The sequence below is a fragment of the Balaenoptera musculus genome, chromosome 21, assembly GCF_009873245.2.
Source record: "Balaenoptera musculus isolate JJ_BM4_2016_0621 chromosome 21, mBalMus1.pri.v3, whole genome shotgun sequence".
NCBI lineage: Eukaryota > Metazoa > Chordata > Mammalia > Artiodactyla > Balaenopteridae > Balaenoptera > Balaenoptera musculus.
In genome coordinates, this window is record NC_045805.1 from 63,337 (window position 1) to 88,825 (window position 25,489).

At 41.2% G+C, this 25,489-nt stretch overlaps 1 long non-coding RNA gene across 1 annotated transcript; it reads right to left on the reverse strand.

The window, feature by feature from the left end:
• Window positions 1–23,980: 23,980 nt before the first annotated feature.
• On the reverse strand, window positions 23,981–24,558 carry LOC118887741. The gene is made up of 3 exons (XR_005018140.1): window positions 24,451–24,558; window positions 24,138–24,358; window positions 23,981–24,031 (listed from the first exon to the last, which is right to left on the reverse strand). It is a non-coding gene; the product is annotated as an uncharacterized LOC118887741 (long non-coding RNA).
• Window positions 24,559–25,489: the final 931 nt, after the last annotated feature.

Here is a 25,489-nt window from a genome sequence, read left to right on the forward strand (position 1 = left end):
GACGCCGCAGGCTCGCCCCGCCTCCTCCGTACCGCTCCCTCCCCCGCCTGAGTGAGCCAGAGCCCCCGAAGCAGCTGCTCCTTTAACCCCGTCCTGTCTGGGCGGGAACAGACGCCCTCAGGCGACCTACACGCAGAGGCGGGTCCAAATCCAAAGCTGATCCCCAGGAGCTGTGCGAACAGAGACGAGGAGGGGAAATCTCTCCCAGCAGCCTCAGAAGCAGCGGATTAAAATTCCACAAACAACTTGATGTGCCTGCATCTGTTGAATACCTGAATAGACAACGAATCATCCCAAATTCAGGAGGTGGACTTTGGGAGCAGGATATATTAATTTTTCCCCTTTTCCTTTTTTTTTGTGAGTGTATATGTATATGCTTCTGGGTGAGATTTTGTCTGTATAGCTTTGCTTTACAATAGCTTTATTTTACTTCACTATATTATAGCCTCTTTCTTTCTTTCTTTCTATTTTTTCTCCCTTTTACTCTGAGCCGTGTGGACGAAAGGCTCTTGGTGCTCCAGCCAGGCATCAGGGCCATGCCTCTGAGGTGGGAGAGCCAACTTCAGGACACTGGTCCACAAGAGACCTCCCAGCTCCACGTAATACCAAACGGCAAAAATCTCTCAGAGATCTCCATCTCAACATCAAGACCCAGCTTCACTCAATGACCAGCAAGCTACAGTGCTGGACACCCTATGCCAAACAACTATCAAGACAGGAACACAGCCCCATCCATTAGCAGAGAGGCTGCCTAAAATCATAATAAGGCCACAGACACCCCAAAATACACCACCAGACGTGGACATGCCCACCAGAAAGACAAGATCCAGCCTCATCCACCAGAGCTCAGGCACTAGTTCCCTCCACCAGGAAGCCTACACAACCCACTGAACCAACCTTACCCACTGGGGACAGATACCAAAAACAACGGGAACTACAAACCTGCAGCCTGTGAAAAGGAGACCCCAAACACAGTAAGATAAGCAAAATGAGACGACAGAAAAACACACAGCAGATGAAGGAGCAGGGTCAAAACACACCAGATTTAACAAATGAAGAGGAAATAGGTAGTCTACCTGAAAAAGAATTCAGAATAATGATAGTAAGGATGATCCAAAATCTTGGAAATAGAATAGACAAAATGCAAGAAACATTTAACAAGGACGTAGAAGAACTAAAGAGGAACCAAGCAATGATGAAAAACACAATAAATGAAATTAAAAATACTCTAGATGGGATCAATAGCAGAATAACTGAGGCAGAAGAAAGGATAAGTGACCTGGAAGATAAAATGGTGGAAATAACTACTACAGAGCAGGATAAAGAAAAAAGAATGAAAAGAACTGAGGACAGTCTCAGAGACCTCTGAGACAACATTAAACGCACCAACATTCGAATTATAGGGGTCCCAGAAGAAGAAGAGAAAAAGAAAGGGACTGAGAAAATATTTGAAGAGATTATAGTTGAAAACTTCCCTAATATGGGAAAGGAAATAGTTAATCAAGTCCTGGAAGCACAGAGAGTCCCATACAGGATAAACCCAAGGAGAAACACGCCAAGACACATATTAATCAAACTGTCAAAAATTAAATATAAGGAAAACATATTAAAGGCAGCAAGGGAAAAACAACAAATAACACACAAGGGAATCCCCATAAGGTTAACATCTGATCTTTCAGCAGAAACTCTGCAAGCCAGAAGGGAGTGGCAGGATATACTTAAAGTGATGAAGGAGAAAAACCTACAACCAAGATTAATCTACCCAGCAAGGATCTCATTCAGATGTGATGGAGAAATTAAAACCTTTACAGACAAGCAAAAGCTGAGAGAGTTCAGCACCACCAAACCAGCTTTACAACAAATGCTAAAGGAACTTCTCTAGGCAAGAAACACAAGAGAAGGAAAACACCTACAATAACAAACCCAAAACTTTTAAGAAAATGGGAATAGGAACATACATATCGATAATTACCTTGAATGTAAATGGATTAAATACTCCCACCAAAAGACACAGGCTGGCTGAATGGATACAAAAACAAGACCCATATATATGCTGTCTACAAGAGACCCACTTCAGACCTAGAGACACATACAGACTGAAAGTCAGGGGATGGAAAAAGATATTCCATGCAAATGGAAATCAAAAGAAAGCTGGAGTAGCAATTCTCATATCAGACAAAATAGACTTTAAAATAAAGACTATTACAAGAGACAAAGAAGGACACTATATAATGATCAAGGGATCGATCCAAGAGGAAGGTATAACAATTGTAAATATTTATGCACCCAACATAGGAGCACCTCAATACATAAGGCAAATACTAACAGCCATAAAAGGGGAAATCGACAGCAACACAATCATAGTAGGGGACTTTAACACCCCACTTTCACCAATGGACAGATCATCCAAAATGAAAATAAATAAGGAAACACAAGCTTTAAATGATACATTAAACAATATGGACTTAATTGATATTTATAGGACATTCCACCCAAAAACAACAGAATACACATTTTTCTCAAGTGCTCATGGAACATTCTCCAGGATAGATCATATCTTGGGTCACAAATCAAGCCTTGGTAAATTTAAGAAAATTGAAATCGTATCAAGTATCTTTTCCGACCACAACGCTATGAGACTAGATATCAATTACAGGAAAAGATCTGTAAAAAATACAAACACATGGAGGCTACACAATACATTACTTAATAACGAAGTGATCACTGAAGAAATCAAAGGGGAAATCAAAAAATACCTAGAAACAAATGACAATGGAGATACGACGACCCAAAACCTATGGGACACAGCAAAAGCAGTGCTAAGAGGGAATTTTATAGCAATACAAGCCTACCTCAAGAAACAGGAAACATCTCGAATAAACAACCTAACCTTGCACCTAAAGCAATTAGAGAAAGAAGAACAAAAAAAACCCCAAAGCCAGCAGAAGGAAAGAAATTATAAAGATCAGGTCAGAAATAAATGAAAAAGAAATGAAGGAAACAATAGCAAAAATCAATGAAACTAAAAGCTGGTTCTTTGAGAAGATAAACAAAATTGATAAACCATTAGCCAGACTCATCAAGAGAAAAAGGGAGAAGACTCAAATCAATAGAATTAGAAATGAAAAAGGAGAAGTAACCACTGACACTGCAGAAATACAAAAGATCATGAGAGATTACTACAAGCAACTCTATGCCAATAAAATGGACAACCTGGAAGAAATGGACAGATTCTTAGAAATGCACAAACTGCCGAGACTGAACCAGGAAGAAATAGAAAATATGAACAGACCAATCACAAGCACTGAAATTGAAACTGTGTTTAAAAACCTTCCAACAAACAAAAGCCCAGGACCAGATGGCTTCACAGGTGAATTCTATCAAACATTTAGAGAAGAGCTAACACCTATCCTTCTCAAACTCTTCCAAAATATTGCAGAGGGAGGAACACTCCCAAACTCATTCTACGAGGCCACCATCACCCTGATACCAAAACCAGACAAAGATGTCACAAAGAAAGAAAACTACAGGCCAATATCACTGATGAACATAGATGCAAAAATCCTCAACAAAATACTAGCAAACAGAATCCAACAGCACATTAAAAGGATCATACACCATGATCAAGTGGGGTTTATCCCAGGAATGCAAGGATTCTTCAATATACGCAAATCAATCAATGTGATACACCATATTAACAAATTGAAGGAGAAAAACCATATGATCATCTCAATAGATGCAGAGAAAGCTTTCGACAAAATTCAACACCCATTTATGATAAAAGCCCTGCAGAAAGTAGGCATAGAGGGAACTTTCCTCAACATAATAAAGGCCATATATGACAAACCCACAGCCAACATTGTCCTCAATGGTGAAAAACTGAAACCATTTCCACTAAGATCAGGAACAAGACAAGGTTGCCCACTCTCACCACTATTATTCAACATAGTTTTGGAAGTGTTAGCCACAGCAATCAGAGAAGACAAAGAAATAAAAGGAATCCAAATCGGAAAAGAAGAAGTAAAGCTGTCACTATTTGCAGATGACATGATACTATACATAGAGAATCCTAAAGATGCTACCAGAAAACTCCTAGAGCTAATCAATGAATTTGGTAAAGTAGCAGGATACAAAATTAATGCACAGAAATCTCTTGCATTTCTATACACTAATGATGAAAAATCTGAAAGTGAAATTAAGAAAACAATCCCATTTACCATTGCAACAAAAAGAATAAAATATCTAGGAATAAACCTACCTAAGGAGACAAAAGACCTGTATGCAGAAAATTATAAGACACTGATGAAAGAAATTAAAGATGATACAAATAGATGGAGAGATATACCATGTTCCTGGATTGGAAGAATCAACATTGTGAAAATGACTCTACTACCCAAAGCAATCTACAGATTCAATGCAATCCCTATCAAACTACCACTGGCATTTTTCACAGAACTAGAACAAAAAATTTCACAATTTGTATGGAAACACAAAAGACCCTGAATAGCCAAAGCAATCTTGAGAACGAAAAATGGAGCTGGGGGAATCAGGCTCCCTGACTTCAGACTATATTACAAAGCGTCAGTAATCAAGACAGTTTGGTACTGGCACAAAAACAGAAATATAGATCAATGGAACAGGATAGAAAGCCCAGAGATAAACCCACACACATATGGTCACCTTATCTTTGATAAAGGAGGCAAGCATATACAGTGGAGAAAAGACAGCCTCTTCAATAAGTGGTGCTGGGAAAATTGGACAGGTACATGTAAAAGTATGAAATTAGAACACTCCCTGACACCATGCACAAAAATAAACTCAAAATGGATTAAAGACCTAAGTGTAAGGCCAGACACTATCAAACTCTTAGAGGAAAACATAGGCAGAACACTCTATGACATACATCACAGCAAGATTCTTTTTGACCCAGCTCCCAGGGAAATGGAAATAAGAACACAAATAAACAAATGGGACCTAATGAAACTTAAAAGCTTTTGCACAGCAAAGGAAACCATAAACAAGACCAAAAGACAACCATCAGAATGGGAGAAAATATTTGCAAATGAAGCAACTGACAAAGGATTAATCTCCAAGATTTACAAGCAGCTCATGCAGCTCAATAACAAAAAAACGAACAACCCAATCCAAAAATGGGCAGAAGACCTAAATAGACATTTCTCCAAAGAAGATATACAGATGGCCTACAGACACATGAAAGAATGCTCAACATCATTGATCATTAGAGAAATGCAAATCAAAACTACAATGAGATATCATCTCACACCGGTCAGAATGGCCATCATCAAAAAATCTAGAAACAATAAATGCTGGAGAGGGTGTGGAGGAAAGGGAACACTCTTGCACTGTTGGTGGGAATGTAAATTGATACAGCCACTATGGAGAACAGTATGGAGGTTCCTTAAAAAACTACAAATAGAACTACCATACAACCCAGCAATCCCACTACTGGGCATATACCCTGAGAAAACCATAGGTCAAAAAGAGTCATGTACCAAAATGTTCATTGCAGCTCTATTTACAATAGCCAGGACATGGAAGCAACCTAAATGTTCATCGACAGATGAATGGATAAAGAAGATGTGGCACATATATACAATGGAATATTACTCAGCCATAAAAAGAAATGAAATGGAGGTATTTGTAATGAGGTGGATGGAGTTAGAGTCTGTCATACAGAGTGAAGTAAGTCAGAAAGAGAAAAACAAATACAGTATGCTAACACATATATACGGAATCTAAGGGGAAAAAAAAAAAAAGGCCATGAAGAACCTAGTGGCAAGACGGGAATAAAGACACAGACCTACTAGAGAATGGACTTGAGGATATGGGGAGGGGGTGGGGTGAGATGTGACAGCGTAAGAGAGTGTCATGGACATATATACACTACCAAATGTAAAATAGATAACTAGTGGGAAGCAGCCGCATAGCACAGGGAGATAAGCTCGGTGCTTTGTGACCACCTAGAGGGGTGGGATGGGGAGGGTGGGAGGGAGGGAGATGCATGAGGGAAGATAAATGGGAACATATTGTATATGTATAACTGATTCACTTTGTTATAAAGCAGAAGCTAACACACCATTGTAAGGCAATTATACTTCAATAAAGATGTTTAAAAAAAAAAAAAAAAAGGCACACGCTACATTTAATTATCATGTCTCCTTAGTCTCCTTCAACCTAGAACAATCCCCCACTTATTTTCTGTGTTGGTGCTGTTTATGACATGGATATGTTTAAAGAATCAAACTAGTTGTCTTGTAGATTATCCTACAATCTGAATTTGTGTGTTAATAGTTTACTAGGGATACTGTAACAAAGTACCACAAACCAGGTGGCTTGAAACAACAGAAATTTGTTGATTCACAGTTCTGGAGGCTGGAAGTCCAAGATCAAGGAGTTGACAGGGCCACACTCCCTCCAAAGGCTCTAGGGGAGAATCCTTTCCTGCTTCTGCCAGCTTCTGGTGGCTCTTGGTGTTCCTTGGCCTTGGATAACATAACTCCAATCTCTGCCTTTGTGTCTTCACATGGTGTTCTTATGAGGACACCACTTGTTGGATTTAGGGTCCACCCTACTCCAGTATGACCTTATTTTGACCTAACTAATTATATCTGCAAAGACCCTGTTTCCAAATAAGGTCATATTCTGAGGTACTGGGGGTTAGGGCCTCAACATATGAATTTTGAGGAAAACACAATTCAACCTGTAACAGTGTGATTGTTTCTTATGATTGAATTGAGCTTGAAGATTTTTGTCTAGAATATTCTGTAAGTGATGTGGGGTACTTCCAATTGAATCAGTTTGTCCCATTATTGGCGATGCTAGATTTGTTCACTTAGGGTGGGGTCTGCCAGATTTCTTTTGTTATTAATAAGTAATTAATAAGTAATCTGTGAGGGTGGGAGAAAAATGAAGACAAGATGCAAAGCAAGTCATTATTTGGAAGCTCCTACACGGGTAGGTGAGGGGAAAAGTGAGACGGGGCAGGAAAGCAGCCTATGTGTGGTGGCGCGTCAAGCTAATCATCGCTGTGGTTGCAGAGCTTAATCCCACTGGGAGCCAGTGTGGAACAGAATACTTTCTCAGTCCCCAGCTGGGGGCCACTGGGGTGGGGCTGAGTTGCTTAATTCTCAGGAACTTCCACCCTCCCCTGCCTGCAGGCAGAGCTGGCTCTGGGACTGGAGAAAGCCCTCAGGTCTTTGGGTGCTTGTGCTTCACAATGTTAAGGCTGAGGGGGATGGCCAGGGCACAGACGCCATCTGCTACAATCGCCTGCCTTTACTTATTTATTTATTTATAGTTGATTTACAGTGTTATGTTAGTTCCTAGTATACATCAACGTGATTAGGAATATATATATGGAATGTATATATACATGGAATATATATATGGAATATATATATGTACACATGTATATATATATATTCTTTTTCAGATTTTTTTCTATTATAGGTTATTACAAGATGTTGAATATAGATCCCCGTGTTATACAGTAGGTCCTTCTTGTTAATCTATTTTATACATAGTAATGTTTATCTGTTTATCCCAAACTCCTAATTTATTCCTCCCCCATCCTCTCCCCTTTGGTAACCATAAATTTGTTTTCTGTCTGTGAGTCTATTTCTGTTTCATAAATAAGTTCATTGGTACCATTTTTTTAGATTCCACATATAAGTAATATCATATGATATTTGTTCTTCTCTGACTTACTTCACTTAATATGATAATCTCTAGGTCCATCCATGTGGACTTGCAAATGGCATTATTTCATTCTTTTTTATGGCTGAGTAATATTCCACTACAATGACCCTTTTAAACTTACTTTATGAGCAAGTTATAGACCTCAGCTACTTGGTCTTTAGCCATACTTTTAAGAGTTTTCCCTATACAATGTCCTGCCTTGTCAATTTCAATTAATTTTGGTTTCATTTTGATGACTTTAGGAACCAGAGTTAAGAAAGAATCCACTTCTCACACTCTACAGATTCTGAGTTCTCAGTGACATGGCAGGGGAGCAAGGGAGTGAAGTGAATTACCAGATGACCAAGAATGAATGGTGAGGAAATGCATATGGTACGACTGCAGGCCGGGAATGTGTCCTTCTTCCTCTCTACACAAGCTTGCCGTACGTCCCGCTGCTGCCCTGTAGCCCACACTGAGGACAGCTTTCTGAGTAGCGGTCGAGGCCCGGTCCTGTCAAGGACTGAATTGTTTTCCCCAAAAATACAGATGATGAAGCTTAACCCCCAAGGTGACTGTATTCAGAGGTAGGGCTTTTAAGGAAGTAGTGAAGGTGAGGTCATAAGGGTGGGGCCCTAAGGATATGACTGGTACCCTTCTAAGAAGAGGAGGAGACACCAAGGATGCGAGGACACAGAGGAAAGGCCGTGTGAGGGTGCAGCAAGAAGGTGGCCACCTGCAAGCCAAGGAGAGAGGTCTCACCAGAAACCGACCCTGCCGCCACCTTGATCTTAAACTTCCAGCCTCCAGAACCATGAGAACATAAATTCCTGTTGTTTAAGCCACCGTGTCTGTGGCAATTGCCATGGCAACCCTAGCAAATGAATACAAACGGTTATGCTTGCTTCCTCTTTTCTCAGCTGTCTCCTCATTTACCTTCTTATACCTCTCTTTGAACTTAAAGGAAGAGATACCTCACTTCCTGGCTCTAAATCCCTTTTCCTGCCCAGGAGGTAGTTTATTCCCAAACATATCCCATTCGTTGTCCTTCCAATTCTTTAAGAAAATAAGGTAGAATGTAAATCATAAATAGATAATAAATAACATTCTTTTCTTTTTCTTCTATTATCTTCATCCTCTCCTTCGCCAGAGACTCTGTTCCTTTTCTGGCCTGAGGCATGCGGATGGCTCTCAGGTAAAGCCTGGCAGGACAGGGGGGCAGGTGGTGGTGTGTTTATCACCAAAAGGAAGATGCTCTTACCATGACTTAACTACAAACATGAATCTAAAGCAGTGCTTCTCAAATAATTTCCGAAAAACAAAACAAAACAAAACAGAATTGCCCCCCACAACCTCTACCAGATCTATAGTTTTGTAAAATAGGATAAAAATGAATTTCTAGAAAAGAATAAAGACATACAAAATACAAGTCCCAACTTTCAACAGGCAGAAAATTACTCTGTCAAATTGTTTTTGAAGTTTCTAAACCGTTATTTCTGTACTTGCCACATACACTTAACAAATAGTTCAAAGACAGGCACAGGTGTATGGACCACACTTTGAGGACAACAGTTTCAAAGGGCAGGTGAAGCATTTCCTTCCTTTCTCATTGGTTCCTATCATCTCATTCAGGGTCAGCCGAGCTCTATATCTAGGAGAGCTTCTTCCCCCTGACTCTCTCTCTCCCCTTTTCTGCACCTCTGCCTTCCTGTTGGAGTTCATCCTTCCGGACTTTCCTGTATGGTCAAGGGCATGGAGAATTGGGTTATTCCTGGGAGGGTCTTGGGAAGACCACTAGTACTCTGTAAGAATTAGGTTTCTCAAATCCCTCTGACTGGAGCGTCTATAAGATAGACCACTCTCTCTCTTGCTAAGATCGATAGCCTGGCATATTTGACTCTGTGATCAATCTCACTTTTCTGAAACTCTTCCTTTGTCTCCTTCATATCAGTCTATCCATGGGCAGTCAGACTGGCAATGTGTCAGATGAAACTAGGGTAACAGCTTTCCGGATCCAGGAACTTCACCATCTGTAATGGTAAGTGGGAGGGCAGAGAGATTGGCAGAGATTCCTGGAACTCTTGAAGAGGCTTGGAGCCTCAAGATCTACATAATTTACTGGAATAAACCCTCTCCAGGGAAGTGACTGTCCAGACAGTACGTTTAGTTTATTGCCCAGCAATAAATGAAAGGTTGAAGGACGATAGTCGTTATGTGCTGGCATACTGAGAGTGTACAGCCAAAGCCCAAGCGCATGGTCCGTACTCACAGTCTCCCACTGTTACCTGGACAACAGTCCTTATCCTGTCTCTCACCTATCTCATGAACATCTATGTGACAATTGGCCTCTAGTGGGATCAGCTTTGTGAGGCTGGAGCCCCCGGAATTATTCCAAGTGGTTTAGAATATAAACCTCTTATAAGAGATCACTGCATCACCACGGTGTTTCCCACACCAGGACACCCTACCTCAGCAAGAACACATCATATCCAGCCAGAGCACCTGGTTTCTAGAAGAGGTGATGCACATGCCGTTCCTGTTCTCTTGGATGGCAAACAAGGACAGTGCTCCGGGAGCAAAGGGGGTCCTTTCGTGTGGTCAGGCTGTAACAGATGCAGGTAAGTCTGGTCTGAGCCTAGCGGACTAACCCTGACACTAGCTGATTCCAATAAAAAGAGGTCCCATCATTCACCCTAACTTGGCCTTGCCTAGAATATTCTGAGATGTTAAAAGATGGAAGATTCTGGGTTTTTTAAGGAAATGAGCTAAGGGAAAATTGAAGATGAAATAAGGGAAAACTAAGGAGCAAATTCCTTGAGAACGGATGAGATCCAGAAAACACATGAAGGATTGCCCTTGATAGGAAAGGAAGCTGTTTGCTCAGCTGCCAAAGGAAGGGAAACATGGACGATGGCCCAAGTGCAGGTAAGTTTGTAAATCAGATGGTGCGAAGGTCCTATTTTCTCAACCAAGGAGAAGGTAAAGTAGATGGGAGATGTGAGGAAGCCACTAGGAAGGGCAGAAGGTTTGAGAGAAGAAATGGTTCTCTTGGAGACAAGAACAATAATCTTATTGGCAAACAAGCACGGGGTTGCTGGGTTGTAATGACAGCCCATCTGGGGTGTGGGATGGTGACGTGTAAAGTGAAGCCAGTTTGCCCAGCTGTGTGAATCTGGCAGAGTTCAACTGCTGGGTGCAGACTTGGAGCTGCTGGGAATCTGGGTCTGTTCAGGCAAGTGTGATGGAGGGAGAGAGAGGCTGGGTGATTAAAGGATAGGCCGTGGAGTCCGACCTGGAGCATAAATTTGAAGAAAGGAAAGCTAAGTTCAAATGCTTGCTGGCTCCGCCATTTACTAGCTGTGTGACCTTGGCCAAGATTCTTAAATCTCTGACTCAGTTCCCATATTTTAAAAACGGAGAGAATAGCAGAACGAATTATGTCCTCAGTCAACATGAGGATTAAAAGAAATAATTGTATATATAGCAGCTTACCACAATGTCTGGCATACGGTAAGCACTCAAGAAATTTTTCTCTTTTTTCTTTAAGATATTATGAAAATTTCCGAACTATTAAGTGTTTTTTCAAATATAGGATTCTTTCTGGTTGTTTAGTATTCCATAGTATTTATGAACTCTATGTCCATCCCTTTTTGATGACAGCACAATGTAGAAACTAGGACAGCGTAGCATAGTGGCAGGCTCCAGAGTCAAACAAAACGCCTGGGTTTGACTCCTGGCTTCACCACTTACTATCTGTGTGACTTTGCATGAGTTACTTAACTTCTATAATCTCAGTTTTCTAATCTGTGAAATGGGTATAACTCTATTTCTCCCGAGTTGTTACGGTAATTAACTGATGTAATACTTGTGAATGCTCAGTAAATCTTAGTGGCGATGATGATGATAATGATGAAGATGTTGGTGTTTCCAAACATGTAAGACATTTCCAGAGTGTGCCAATTGCATTGCTAGTTTTACAATTTCTAGAAAGTGAGGTTAACTGAAAGTGTAGAGCTTAGCAGAAAAAGAGGAGCTCTGGTTGGACAGAATATTCTTCAAGATTCTGAAAAGCACACGTAAAATAAAACTTGTGCAGTGACAACTAATACGTCATATTTTTTTAAGTAAGGCGAATGAAAGAAAAAGATCAACCATCTCAAGAGGACGTGTAATTTGGTTATAAAGTAATGAGACAGACTCCACAACAGTCAGTCGTATTATTCTGAGTCACAGCTAGAATGCTTACTCCCTTCTGGAGATAGGAAGCTTTGGTGAGCCTAGTGATTATGTCACTGGATATCAGTTTATGATAAATAAAAGAACACACATATCTATTAATATTCTCTCTGGCTTCAAGCCTTGATACTAAAAATATGACTTAGCATATGTTGCACTGGCTTTCATGTGATCACTAAACTTATTATTTTATTTTTCCCAGGTATAATCCTCTATTTGATGACTCACATACTAATGAATTCCATACAATGTTTGTTATTGTCAGAGAAAAATCCTGGTAGATTTTCAGTTATTATCTCAGTTGATGATAACAGGTCTGAATTCAAGAAAGTAATTCAAGTTCTTTTGAAGCTGTGTGAGGTCTGTTTGCTTCATCTTCTACTCCAAGCATGAAGCAATTAACTTTGGTTATATTCGTATAATACTTTCCCACACTAAAAGAAAAATTATTCCAACTTTTTTCAAAAAAAACTTTTTTTTAAATATTAAAATCATAGCCTTGAGAGTATCAAAAATAATGGAAGGTAGAACCTGGCCAAGAGCAATACAACAAAAATATTGAAAATTTCTGCCTGCCAGCCAAACGCTGTTGCCAAATTAGAGGGAGGAACGTGGACCATGACCCTTTCTCACCCTCCTTTGATCGGTCTTTTGACAGAAACATTGATGGAAAGGATTTGTGCCTAATGATAAAGGCTGTGTCTACAAGAGGCAGGAAGTTGGATTGGGTTTTTCATGTTCTGTAGACAATGGTTTACAATAATCTAGAGTAGTGAAAATGTCATCTGTAGTGATAGATTACAAAATGACGCTACAACAGCTAAGTTGAGATCAATTACATTAACTGAAATAAGTACGTTTCCAGGCGGTAAGAGTAGAAAACATAAAGAGAGGAGTGTGATTATTGGAAGAGCAGCTACTGGCCACAGGATGGAGCCTAAAGAGGTCCAGGGCCCCAGGACCAGTATTTCTACGGGGGCGCCTGGGGAACCCCTTTGGAGAGTTCAGATGCCCTCATGACCGTGATTCCTGCATAAGTATGTTTTGTTGACCCTTGGGTCTTTGATTTTCACCTGTGAGTTATTTTTTTTTCCTTTTTTCCCTCTTTTAAATACATCTCAGTTGTTCCATATTTCTTGGCTTCACATATTTTTTTTTTAATTAATTTATTTATTTATTTATTTTTGGCTGTGTTGGGTCTTCGTTTCTGTGCGAGGGCTTTCTCTAGTTGCGGCAAGCGGGGGCCACTCTTCATCGCAGTGCATGGGCCTCTCACTATCGCGGCCTCTCTTGTTGTGGAGCACAGGCTCCAGACGCGCAGGCTCAGTAGTTGTGGCTCACGGGCCCAGTTCCTCCGCGGCATGTGGGATCTTCCCAGACTAGGGCTCGAACCCGTGTCCCCTGCATTGGCAGGCGGATTCTCAACCACTGCACCACCAGGGAAGCCCCACCTATTTCTTGTATTGTCACATCTGGAGGCAAGCTTTACTCCCCTGGTGCGTGGTCTATGGATAGTGCCTTGTATTTGTATAAATATTTGACAGATGTTTGCACATATAACCCATGTCAGGCCAATTTTTGGGTGTTCAATAACCATATACGGTGCCTCGTGCTTTTCTATGCACAGACTTTCACATCTTATCTGAGCCTTACAAGAGCCCTGCGAAGAAAGCAGGGCAAGTGTTAAGGCCATTTTGCAAGTGAGGAACTTGGAAAAGAAATTAAGAAATGGGAACAGGTTCCCATAGTTGTTAGGAATAGAACCAGAATTTGACCCTTGTTGAGCTTCTCATTCTGAGGCATTCAAAACAGATCAGCAAATATTTGGAGCATAACACCCTCTCCCAAAAACCTTCAGTGTCTTACATGCTTCTGAGATAAAATTCATACCGAGCATGAGCTTTGAGTCTCCACAGCCAGAGGTCCTTAACCGAGAACCCATGGATCCCTGTGAGGTTTATGGATGGGTGACTGAGAACTCCGCAAAACTGTATTCAAACTATGTTTTTGCACCTTTCCAGAGATGCTTCAAGGCTACCAGAAGATTCTCGAAGTGTTCATCACTTGGGTCAATCTTACACCTAAATCTCTTGAGGATTTCCAAACCTCTAGTCTTTTCTTCAGTAGGAGATACAGATTATTAGTCATGTTTCAACTTCATGAGAGGTTTCTTTACACCAGAACCTTATTAAAATAAATACACAAGAAATTCCTAGTCAACAGGAATTTGGAGATAAACAAAGCCAATGTTTGGTTTCATAGAAGTACAGTGGGAGGATAATGAATCAGAGCTACCTGGAAGAGACTCAGGTCAGTCAATATCAGTGATTCTCAAACTTTGGCTTGTGTAAGATACTCCTCGAGAGCCCATTAAAGCTTCAGGTCCTGACCCACTGACTTAGAACCTCTGAGGGTGGGATCCTGTCATTTGCATTTTAAATGATGACTTCAGGTAATCCTGATGCCGGCCAGTAGTCTACACTAGGAGAAAAAGTGCCTTTTCCATTTCCAGCATCTCTTTTCTTATGCATAAAAGAGTTTCATTTTAAAAAATTGTTATTGAAGTAAAAACTGCATACAGAAAAGCGCACAGCATAAATGAACAGCTCAGTGAATTCTCACGTGGGCGCACGCTTGTGTAGTCACCTTCCAGGTTAGCAGACGGAACGTTTTCAGCTTCCCAGGGGCCTCAGTCCCCACCCTCACCCCATCTTCCCAATGATGAGTCCTCTCCCTTCTCTCTAAAGGTGCCAGTATTTTACCTGTCTGTGGACTTTACACAAATGCAATCATACAGTATTATTTTGTGTTTGGTAGCACCAGGTTACAGAAGCCACACCAGTCACTTTAACAGAGACAATTTAATTGAATATAATGAATTGTTAACTGTGTATTGGAGAACCGAGAAGGCAAAAAGAGACACTAGAGTCTAATCAGGAAGTAGCAACCTCAGGATGCAAAAGGGGAGACGCTGGAATTGTTAAAATTGAGGAGACCAAGTTTGGGGGGTTCTGTGGAGCTGAAGCTGAGACCTCTGAGGGGATGTAATGATGCTCTTTCTGTGAAGAAGGAAAAACAGAAAATAGGAAATAATTGATGCTGCAGGAAGGAGCAGGTCCATTTTCCTCTTCCAGCCTTGCAGTGCCTAGCGCCCCCTGTCGGCAGAGCCGCTCAGGGAGGCAGCTAGCAAAGCAGGACTGTGCTTCGCAGAGTCCCAGCCTCAGCGCTGCAAAGCACAGACCGGAAGGCTGGGCTTGCAGCTGGAGGACAGCAGCTAAATAACTCGCAGAGTTTCTTCAGCTCGGTATGTTTGTGAGATGCATCCATGTTATGGGTGGCAGTAGTTCACTTATTTTTATTGCTGCATAATATTCGGTTGTATGAATAGACTGCAATTTACCATTTTATTGTTGATGGGCATTTGGGTTGTTTCGTTTTTTTTACTATTATGAATCATAATGAAAATGAAATTTCTTAGATATGTTTCTTGATGCACATGTGTATATTTTCTACAGTATATGCCCAGAAATGTAATTGCTGGGCCATAGGGTTGCATATATTCAGTTGTAGATAAGGCCAAACAGTTGTCCAAAGTGGCTCTACCAATGGACACTCCCACCGGCCAGTGTATGAGAGCTGCCAGTTCCTACGCATTCCAGTCAACTCTTGATGTTGTCAACTTTTAAGTTTTAGCCAGTCTGGCATGAGGATGATGGTATGTCATTATAGTTTTAATTTTCATTTCCCTGAAGGCTAATGGCATTGAGCTCGTCTTACGTATATCTATCAGCTATTTCTATATCCTCTTCTGTGAAATGTCTGTTCAAAAAGTCCCTTGTACATTTTTCTATTGGACTATCTTTTTCTTGTTGATTTGTAGGAATTCTTTGTATATACCAAATGTAAATCTTCTATCAGTTATATAATGTGCTTTTTTCTTAGCTGTAACTTACCTTTTCCACTCTTTCAATGAAGAACAGAAGTTACCAATTTTTTAATTATAGTAAAAAACACATAACATAAAATTTACTATCTTAACTATTTTAAGTGTGCAGTACAGTAGTGTTAAGCATATGTAAACTGTTGTGCAACAGATTTCTGGAATCTTTTCATCTTGTAAAACTGAAACTCTGTACCCATTAAACAATAATTTCCCCTGCCTTATGTCCCCAGCCTTTGGCAACCACGTGTCTACTGTCTGTTTTTATGGTTTTGACTACTTTAGATACTTCATATGAGTGGAATTGTAAAGTATTTGTCCTTTTGTGACTGGGTTATTTCACTTAGCATAATGTCCCAGAAGTTCTGAATTTTCATTAAGTACTCTTCGATGTCTGATTTAAGAAATTTTTTCCTAATACATGGTCATGAAAGTATTATCTTGAATTATCTTCTAGATCTGTGCTAACATAATAGTAGCCACTGGCCATATATAACTATTTAAATTTAAATTAACTAAAATTTAATTTAATTTAAAATACAGTTTCTCAGTTGCAGTAGCCACATTTCAAGTGCTCAATAACCACGTGAAACTAGTGGCTAATGTATTGGACAGTGCAGAATTATAGAACATTCTACCATCATAGAAATTTCTATTGGACAGCACTGATCTACAGGTTTTATTGTTTACCCTCACATTTGGATCAGCACTCCACCTGGAATTAATTTTCGTGTACATGTTTGGTAGTGGTCAAGTTTAATTTTGTCCATATGGACCTTCAACTAATCCAGCACTATTTATTTTTTCCCCACTGCTCTGCAGTTGCTAACTTGGTAATTTATAAAGTTTCCATTCATAAGTAAGCTTGTTTATAGATTCTCTTTTCTGTTCCATTAATCTGTTTCTCTACCTTTGTGCTCATACGTATGATTGGCTTACTTAGTTATTTTCAGTATGATTTTAAACCTGAAAAGACCAAGTCTACATTTCTTTTGCTAGACAGCATTAGAGCACAAAGTAAAAGTTAATCTAAATTCTAGAAAGATAAGAAAATTTACTTTTTTCTTTATCGTACTTGGGTTTTGTGGCTTGAAATTGTTCAGACTACTTAATGCCTGACACTTTTGAAAGCAGGAGACCTGGGCTCCCTGGAGGTCTGTCTCCTAGAAGCACCTATTGTTATGTGTATTTCCCTCCCACTAAGGGTGATTGGATAGACACACCCAAGTTTTAAAATGTGTGTTTCCATGATTTTCTAATGTGTTCCTTATAGGATACCAAGTCTTTTGAATTCAGGAACTGTGCCTTCCATCTGATTTGGAAACCTCCATAACGTCTTATATGGTGGTCTTCCAGGAAGGGCGCTGTGCATATTTCTTTTTTTTTTTTTAATTTATTTATTTAATTTATTTATTATTTTTGGCTGCGTTGGGTCTTCGTTGCTGCACGCGGGCTTTATCTAGTTGCGGCAAGCGGGGGCTACTCTTGGTTGTGGTGTGCAGGCTTCTCACTGTGGTGGCTTCTCTTGTTGTGGAGCACGGGCTCTAGGTGCACGGGCTTCAGTAGTTGTGGCTCGCGGGCTCAGTAGTTGTGGCTCGTGGGCTCTAGAACGCAGGCTCAGTAGTTGAGGTGCACAGGCTTAATTGCTCCGTGGCATGTGGGATCTTCCCGGACCAGGAATCAAACCCGTGTCCCCTGCATTGGCAGGTGGATTCTTAACCACTGCGCCACGAGGGAAGTCCCTGTGCATATTTCTTAATGCTTAAGTGGCTACCTTCAATGCTTTTTTTCTTCTTTTCTCTGTCTTTGTCTTGGCTCTTCCTGGAGAAGTTCTCTTTTGAATTTTCTCTTTCTTAAAAAGCAAAAACCAAATTTACTCTGGTGCTGATGGCAGGAGGGGGAAGACTGGTGTTCTAGAAATGGAGGCGTGGCCCACGACACCTAATTCAGCCTGGACCACAGTCAGGCTGGCTTGACTGCTGATGCCGCCGCTCTCAGAACTGTGGACTGAGATTCAGTCTTCTTATCACAGGACTCAGCAAACTCTGGCTGGTGGCCAATGCAGCCCACTGTTTTTGTGCGGCTTTGTTACCTATTTTTGTATGGCCCGTGAGATAAGAATGGTTTTTACATTTTTAAATGGCTGAAACAAAACCAAAAGAAGAACAATATTTTGAGACATGTGAAAATTACATGAAATTCACTTTTCAGTGTCTGTAAGTAAAGTTTTATTGGGATACAGCCACTCCCATTTGTTTACCTATTGCCCTTGGCTGCGTTCACACTGTAACCGCAGAGTTGAGTGGATACAGAGATGTGACAGAGGCTGGATGGCCCTCAAAGCCTAAAATATTTACTCTCTGGCCTTTATAGGAAAAGTTTGTCAACCTCTGCCTTATTTGGAAAAAAAAAATCCAGATAATGATTCCTCCATCAGAGGCTTCTTCGTGAGGATTAAATGAATACTCGAGACAAAATATGGGGCTGTGCTTGGAATACACAGGTGCTTGAGAAATGATTCCCTTCAGCCAAGCCTAATGCCTAACCTTACCACATTCCCTAAAACAGTGACTTATGCTTAAGATGCTTTGAAGCACAGTCCAGAGCATTCGCACGGACCGATAGACGCTGAAGCTCAATGTACGCTGTATTCTATTTAGATATACCTTTCACTAACGAACCTCCTACAGGTGCACAAGGATTCGTTTAAACCTAAACGCGTTCATTGGCAAAGGCAAATTTGCTCATAAAACATTCCCACGGATCCAGGAGCTGCCAACTGCACTAGACAGCATCTCTACCTTGCCTTTCCGAGACATCTCTCTAGGTCTGAATCCTCCCCCGACGTGCTTCCAAGCATCAGATCATTTTATGTTCCTCTGGCCACTAGAGAGCACTTTGAGACTAGCAAACGTGGGTCTGGGCACCCAGGCCTCCGTTTGAACCCTGCTCTCCCCAGGATCGCGGGGGCTGCGCGGTCAGTCACTGCGCCATCTAGCTACCAGCGGCGGCTTGCAAATGGCTAGCAAGGCTGACGGATGCATTTTGTGAAGCTTAGTGACCTGTGGTAGTGATAATGAAGTATTCTGAAGCCCAGATCACATGTTGTTCCGTCACTCTGGTTTTCTGCCTGTGGTGGCATCACCTCGTTTGGACTGCTTTACGGCGTATTTCTCAGGCAAGCATTTTAGCCAGGCTCCCAGTTTCCTTATGGCTCCTTCTCTTTTCTGTCAGATTGAATTTCTCTCAAAGAGAAATATCGCTTGATATTGATTCCAGTGCATGAGATAATTTCAGCTTCTCACCCTGCAGTTCATCCAAAGCCCTGTTTAAAATCTTGAAGAGGTTTTCTGAGGCTAAGAGGCACAGTTCAAAAGAACAGTTCTTAAATGTGTTTAAAAGACCCTTGGCTACATTTTCTGGTGTTTCATCAGCAGTTTGCACTGATACACTTTCCATTGTTATTACAACTGAACCATATCATAGGGAGTTGTACCAGCAAGACCATCAAGTTTTCTAAAAAGCTATAAAGCTTTGATGTTTTCTGGCCTATTTCTTACTGTGCTCTTAAAAATGTTTAGCTTCTGCTGAGCCAAATGTGTACCTCTAAAGGCATATGCAGTGAAAAACTCTTCAAGCATCTCAGTTACTGCTGCAATCTCTGTATATACAGCAGGAGGATGCAATTCTGTTTGGATGAAGCAAGGGGGGGGTAGTTCTTTGTGGTGTGCATTGTGAATGAATAATACCCACCATCAGCTGGGTTTCAGCCCATCAGCACTGGGGTCTGGCTGTGAATATAGAAGAATCCACTTGCCCGACCACTGCTTATGAGCATTTCCCAAAGCCATGCCATTCTGTACTATTGTTTGCATCAAAGAGAAATCAAAGGCATCAGTTCTGGCCCTGATTCCTAAACTGATTGAGGCATTTATGAGGATAGTTTGCAGGGGATTTCTTTGATGTTTTCAGAAATCCTAAATAATTTCTCTCTCTTTTGAATGACACTTGACTTTCAAGTAAAGAATATGTCTGCATGTGAAATGTCAGTTCTGTCTAATAATAACCGGCTTAATGTGCCACTAAAATCACTAACAGAATTTGCCACCATTTTTAGAAAATGAAGTTCTTTCCTCTGTCCCAGAGCCTGGCATACAGAATCTGGCTGGAACAGGGGCAGGCCGTTACAAACAAACAGATTGCTCCATAAGGAAATTACACTCTAAAATGTAAACTTGCTATCTCACCTTTTGCCAACACATAGCATTTGTGATATGTGACATGAGAGTAGCAAGGGAGTGAATAGGCTATTAACAAAGACTTTCAAGAAAGGGACTCCTCTGGGTTTCACAGGGAGCCATGAATATGAAAACATAAAGGAATGGAAGGCAAAGATAAGGAGTTTACATGGGGGTCTCTGCATTATTGTGGAGATATTATCGGTTTCCAGCAGCCAGACTTAGTTTTCAGCTATCAGTCTCTAAGCCAGATCCAGGCATCTTCTTCTCCAGTTCGAGAGGGTGTACTCCCTGCATACTCTTATTTATTTATTTATTTATTTATTTCATGTGATGTTTTTTGTGTGAGTGCAAAGATAGTAGAACTCTATCTGAAAGGCAATGTTATCCCTGGGATTTCAACAAGCATTGAGTTAAAAAGTACAAAGCAGAAAGACCCCATATGTGTGCGTTATATATTTATTTGCCCGAAACTCCATGGTTCTCAGGGGGCTCTGATTATGTCAGGGACATAGTAACATTTAATATTCAGTGAATACAAAGAGATGGCATGCACTCTTCCTTGTCTGAGCTTAAGCACAGCTCTAGAAACACAATCCGATTTCTTCAGATGGGATCTTTTCCCCAGGTTGTGAAGGGCTACGGTTAGAGCACCTTCTAATACTCAAGGTTGAAATGTGTATGATCCTGTATGTCTGTGCAGGCTTTTGTTCTTTGCATCTTGTATATCTTGCACTTCCTCCAAAAAAGAAACTGGGTTATAAACAGAATATTGCACTTAATGGCAGTAGTGACAAAGGGAGCAGGGGTATCCCTGTGTCTATAAGCTACTTCCTGGGTAGGCAGAAAGGGCTAGTTTTCGGTAGAAGACACACACAACAAATCATGTTCTACGTTGGACAGCTCTTTTAAATTGATTTTTTTTTTTTTTTTTGGCCGCGCCGTGTGGCATGCAGGATCCTAGTTTCCCCGACCAGGGATTGAAGCCATGCCCCCCTGCATTGGGAGCACAGAGTCTTAAGCACTGGAGCGCCAGGGAAGTCCCCTAGACAGCTCTTTTATTGTCATCTTACACCGCGACTTAACTATTGAGTGTTGGTCAACCTGTTAGGTAGTTTTCTCTCTGACACAGAATCGGAGGAAGCTGATTCAGCTTTCTTTATGCTCCTGGAAGGCTCAGCAGAGTGCCTTCCATAGAGGCTCTGAATGAACAGTTGTGATTGACTCTAAGACTCGGGACGGGCAGTGTGGTACCTGGAGGAGATCTCACCAGATCGGCTATGTGAATGGGAGCAAAGCCAACTCATCTTTCTGGGCCCCTATTTCCTCATCTGTAAAAAGAAGGGGCTGGACTCAGTGATTGCTAAGGTCACCTCCAGCTTTGTAAATTCTGTGCTTTTAAAAAATACTTGGATCCTGAAAGAAGAACATCTTCTTGGGTTTGCGGACAAAAGAGCCCAGGTTGTATTTGTGCTTGACCTGCCACTACATCCTGATTTGCTGCTCTAATGAATCCGGGTTTGTTCTTCAGTGACATGGCTCAGCTCCAGGACCCCTTGGTGTGATTCTAACACTGTATAGATATTGATTTTTCTTGCAGGATAGTGGCTACGGGAACCACCAAACTATTAAATCTCTCCCGTTCTCATAAGGATGCTTTCACAGGTATCCTTCCACTCCTTTTCGTTGATATTTAACTCAATCCAGGACTAATTAGAAGATAGCATTACTAGCTCTGTGGCAGACACCGGGCACCACCTCCAGGTTGTCAAACACTGCAGCAGACAGAGGTTGGTCCAAAAGGGGCTTTTGAAGACTTTGACCTTGTCACTGCCAGGTTGTTCTCCATCACCTCCTGCATCAAAGCTTAGAATTTCTTACTGTGAACAGTGTCAGTGGTTACTCAAATAGTATAGGCTTCCTTCCCTATTTGGTTTGTTTGTGCCTGTAGAAGCTGACTTTTCACCTCACGGCATTGATTGTTGTTGTCATAGCAAGACCACAGATGTTACCCTCAATATACACATACGTAGTGAGCAGCAGTACTAAAATATTCATTTGATCCTTGCTTTCTCATTTTAGACGTTTACCCGCAGTGAGCGCTCCAGTGAGCTGACGGAAGGCACAACATGTCAAGCAGATCATGATAGCCATTAACTTCCCAGTACAGTTTACACAGAGGCTTTCATTTACAGTGGTTCTTGGGCACTCACCTTGTTACATCAGTTAAAATACACGCTACAAAATGAGTGGTGACTTTGATGTCAATAAAGAATTCTCTATCCAGAACCGTAATACCTTGTTGATTATCCTTCCATGGTGACCCCAGAGTAGAGGGGGTAATTTAATGAGATCGTTAATATTTCTATAAAACCAGCAATCTGCTAAATTCTCTTTTGGTAGGCACGTTTGCAGAACTAACATAAGTGACTGTTCCGCACAAAGCATTATCTTTTCTTGTACAACATTGAAAGCCTACATGCTGCTTGACAAATTTGAATTTTAAAAAGTAAGGATGATTGGCACTTGGTAACTTACACAGAAATATAAAGTGGTACAAGAAAATTGCCCATTTCTTTTAGATTTACATTTTATAATTTTTTTTTCTTTTAAGGAGTGATAAGACATGTAATTTCCATCATCTTCAACCAGTTATGTATGAAAGAGGCTGCAAGTTCAGCCCTGTAGCGGAAAAGCAAATCATGGGGAGAACTGACATACTGCAGACAGCCTCCCAGCTGCCTTCCGTTCCGGTCCTGGAGATGGTTGGTTACTTTAGGCCAAGACTCAAATCCAGGGACTAAGATACCGCATGTCTTGAAAACAACTCAGCTCACCCTTGGTTCCCGACCCAACCAGCTCCAGTGTATTACTTATTAAATGTCTTTCCAGGTCCATCAAGTGCAAGGAGAAAAAGGAAGCAGATAGAGAGGTATAATAGAGTTTACAGAGGAAGACTTGTCTTGACATGTGGGATGCTCCAAAAAATTTGGCGTAAAGCAATTATTGCCTATTAATTCTTTTATTTAGTCAGCAACATTTATTGATACACAATCGCAAAGCACCCAGCTCTGCGCACATGCCGAGTTGACACTTCCTCACTGATCTTCGTTATCATTTTGAAGCTGTGTCATGATAAAGATAATTGGGGGCCTCAACTCATAACCCAAATCCCGTTTAGGAATCCTGACGTTTTGGGGATAGGAATATTCTGTCTGTCAGTTTGCAGTCTGTCTGACTTTCATTAAACATGAGTAACTGACTTCTTGCTCTAATACACGTATAAAAATGTATATATTGACAAGACTTTTTTTTTTTTTTTCTAGAATTTACATTGACTTCTTTTCTGGTCCACTCATCCCCTTACTTAAGGTTTAAACAGTCTAGTTGGGACTGCTGCATGGAAACATAAACAATGATTTCTTTTTTAAAAAGTGAAAGTGGTCCTTTGCCTCTAAGGGCAGTTGTTGAGCTATGGAAAGAAGTTTTTGGTCCTGACAATCATGGGACTAAGAACAAAGGTATTCCGACAGGCGAGTTATCTTATAATAGCATTTATTGTGTTAACTAAGCCAGCAATGAGGCCCTTTGATTCAGCATTTATCTGGGGCGGGGCGGTGGTGGTGGTGGTAGGCTCTCGGAGGGCAATAACGGGTTTATCTTGTTGTCGTTGGGATTCACAGCACCTAGCACATAGAGAATGAATAAAAAACGATCGAATGCGTGAATGTTGTTGATTTTACAGATGAGGAAACAAAAGACTCTGAAGGTCATTTGGGTAGTAAGAAGTGGACCTGGAGATCAGTCTGGTGAGACCCCGAGGCCTGTGCCCTTTTTCCCATGACAAATCAGATACCCACAGATTGGTGACTTTCCAGACTTCCTGCCTCTGTTTCTGGGTTGCAAATCACATCCTTTCCTGGGTAACAGAGGTGATGGGAGAGGTGGTGAGTGGTACCTTGACAGAGCAGACATCTATGAATACCATCAAAGCCCCATGTGAGGTCACCCTAGAGGAATCTTACTTTGACTTCTGTCTCTTTAACCTGGATCTGCCACCTTCAAGGTACTGAATGTATTCCAGGTTGTGCTACAGATCAGACACAGATAACCTGCAGGCTGGTAAATAGCGGTGCCGAGCCAAAGCCTGTGGCAGTAATCCTCCACACAGCTGATTGTCTTCACCCCGTGTGAAGGCCCCTCTGCTCACAACTGATGTGGCTGAAAACACAGCGAGCTTCTGTGTCTGTGGTGGGTGGAGAAAGATCTTTAATCATAAACCACAATATGAGGTATTAACAGGAGCGCTTTAACACCTACAGTTACACTTGGACTTACAGGGTGTTCATGAGCAAGATAAACCAAGGAAGGCGTTTTTTTTCCCTCCTGGGCTGCCTGGGTTCGCTGTGGGTGTAGGATAATTGAAACCTCAAGTTGTGAGACCATGAATCGGAGGGTTTCCTGTATTACGAATGATGTCATCTAATAAGATGAGAGACTTCCAGTGAAATGCAGGAACCTTCAGGGTAATGTGTTTGCAGCAAGCAGGATCCTGAATTTATGGCAGAGGGGAGTGTGTGAGTTGACCAAAGTGGAGAATGATGAGAAGTAACTAAATTATGTATGACAGTCTTTACAGAGCAGAGGAAGGAAGAAAACTTAACGATGTTGCGGTTGAAGCACCAGCAGCAATTGGTGATGCATGGGTTGGAGGTTGGTAAGAAGAGAAACGGATCTATGAAGGCTCAAAGACTATAGATGAGTGTGACACGGGCCAAGCAGTGGATTTGGGAGGGGGAGGGGAACCAGGGGCTCAGCATATAATAAATTTTAGTGGCAAGGAGACAGCCAAGTCAAGTTAACTTGACATTAAAAATCACCATCTTAATCTATGTAGCTCTTTCCAGCCTGAGTCTTATCAAGCCAAAAAAAAAAGAAAAGAAAAAATCTATAGTTAATGATGAAGAATTTTTCCCCTTTGCTTTCCCGGCATCCACTGAAGGCAGTACATAATTTAATTACTGAATCTACAGGCTGGACCACGGAGATGAAGAATGATGTGCCTTCTGTAGTGAGAAATTAGATAGAACCAACTGTTTATTCTGACCATTCTTCCTCTGTTAGGTGAAAGGAATATAGTTAACAAGCTTTTGTTTGGAGTCGAGGCTCAGATCTGGGACGTCCGGATCAGAACTCAGGACTGCTACCGTAGCTATTATTTATGCAGTCCTGACAGTATCCTCAAGCCCCACGTGTGAAACAGAAAGGGGTCCTTCCCTCATTCTCGGCCGTGTAACCAGTGTTCCAGCGACTTAGGGGCTAGACGTCTGAAGAGAGTAAGAAAGTTCAAGAAAATCAGATTTCGTTCCTTGGAGCA